Genomic DNA, 2,311 nt, shown 5'->3' with positions numbered 1-2,311 from the left:
TTGTACTTCATGAGTATAGCGTTGGTGACAGTCCTTTTTTCATTACTTTATTATAGGATATGCTATTATCACACATCAATTAATGACTCATTATTTAGTTTTCAAGTGTTGTTCATTATATTGTATTGTTAGATTCATGTTGATATGGACTTGTGTGTTAATATGTATACATGTCTATAGACACTGAGTGTACAAAAACATTAGGAGCACCTACTATTCCATGACATAGACTGACCAGTTGAATCCAGGTGAAAGCTATGATGCCTTATTAATGTCACCTGTTAAATCCACTTCAATCAGTGTAGATGAAGGGGGTGAGAAGGGTTAAAAAATGATTTTTAAGTCTTGAGACAATTAGACATGGATTGTATATGTGTGCCATTCAGATAGTGAAGGCAAGACAAAATATTTAAGTGCCTTTTAACAGGGTATGATAGTAGGTTCCAGGTGCACCAATTTAAGTGTGTCAAGAACTGCAACGCTGCTGGGTTTTTCACACTCATAGTGTTTCCCATGTGTATCAAGAATGGTCCACCACCAAAAGGATATCCAGCCAATTTGATGCAACTGTGGGAAGCATTGGAGTCAACATGGGCCAGCATCCATGTGGAACGCTTTTGGCACCTTGTAGAGTCCATACCCTGACGAATTGAGGCTGTTTTGAGGAGCAATGGGGTGCAACTCAAGATTAGGAAGGTGTTCCTAATGTTTTGTACACTGTGTAGATAAAGGTTTTTCACAATATATGCAATATACCTTAAAAATACAGAAAACACGTTATTCATTTTACATTATTCACTGTGACAAATATACAGTTTGGATTTACATTTCCCTCCGAAGTTGTAAACCTCCATGCAAAAGATATATAATGATAACCAAATTACAGGTCACTCAAACTGAAAAGCAAAAGTTATCACTCTCAAAACAGTTAATTTGCCTTGCTTTGTTCAAAACGGTCAGGCAGTGACATCCATTATAGAATCAGTCAGTGTCAGTATTGTCTACAGGAAAGAGGATCAGTGGGGTTATGTTTTTTACCGCCATCTTTACAACAGGGCTAGAGATAGGATATCGTTTCTCAGTGAAGGTGGAGCCGGTGAAAGAGTAGATATGAGACCTGGCCTCCACATTGTAGATGAAGACCGACCCTTCTCATGATCCACAAATACCCTCACCTTCTGGGAGCTTCTCTCTCAGGGAGAGCGAGACAGGAAATTAGTGAGAATCATGTACTCATTCCCATTCTTCAGCCACAAAATCCAGGATCAATCGTCAGTGTTCTCATCCCCTTCCTGTTGATGGGCTCTCTGGCCACTCCTGAATCCAATTCAGTCTTCCCCTTAACCTGCACCTCATAGTAAAATCTCCAGGGGAAAAGCCCCCCTTTCTCAGGCACATTGAGAAAAGTATCAAACCTCTCTGGTTTGGCAGTGTCTGATGTATATTTCCATGTTCCACTTGTTTCCATCCTCAGATAGAATGAGATGGTGATGTGCCATATCAGGGTCTAGAGTCACATCCACTGAATGTTTTTGGATGGTTTAAAGATCTTGACCACTTCCTGTTCACAAGTCTAACTGATTAATGAGTACAATCAGCTGACGATTGAGGTCATCTTTGATCTGATCCTGCTCCTCAGTTAGGTTTTTCAGCTGACAGTTGAGGTCTTCTTTGATGCGATTGCTCTCCTGAATGAGACTCCTTCGCTCACCATGAGCTAAAATGCATTAATCTTTGACTAGAAGTAGTTCCTTGGTGAGGTTTTAATTTTCCTGAGTGAGGTCATCCCACTGCTGTTTAACTGTTTAACTTATATTTTAAGACGGCAGATGGTCACAGATAGTCCAATCACAGTAGAAGCAACCAGCAGAGAAACACTAGAGAGCACCCCCAAAATATCCCTTAATGATTTTCATATCACATACTATATGTACAGTCGTGGACAAAAGTTTTGAGAATGACACAAATATTAATTTCCACAAAGTTTGCTGCTTCAGTGTCTTTAGATATTTTTGGCAGATGTTACTATGGAATACTGAAGTATAATTACAAGCATTTCATCAGTGTCAAAGGCTTTTATTGACAATTACATGAAGTTGATGCAAAGAGTCATATTTTGCAGTGTTGACCCTTCTTTTTTAAGACCTCTGCAATCCACCCTGGAATGCTGTCAATTAACTTCTGGGCCACATCCTGACTGATGGCAGCCCATTCTTGCATAATCAATGCTTGGAGTTTGTCAGAATTTGTGGGTTTTTGTTTTGTCCCCGCCTCTTGGGGATTGACCACAAGTTCTCAATGGGATTAAGGT

General features: G+C 39.8%; 1 pseudogene; it reads right to left on the bottom strand.

Moving 5' to 3' along the window:
- Positions 1–981: 981 nt before the first annotated feature.
- Positions 982–1,532, bottom strand: LOC139026928 (E3 ubiquitin-protein ligase TRIM39-like; annotated as a pseudogene).
- Between the last annotated feature and the right edge of the window lie 779 nt (positions 1,533–2,311).

Source organism: Salvelinus sp. IW2-2015, unplaced genomic scaffold (assembly GCF_002910315.2).
Source record: "Salvelinus sp. IW2-2015 unplaced genomic scaffold, ASM291031v2 Un_scaffold6384, whole genome shotgun sequence".
NCBI lineage: Eukaryota > Metazoa > Chordata > Actinopteri > Salmoniformes > Salmonidae > Salvelinus > Salvelinus sp. IW2-2015.
The sequence above is the reverse complement of the archived record's forward strand: the minus strand, read 5'-3'. Positions and strand labels throughout refer to the sequence as shown.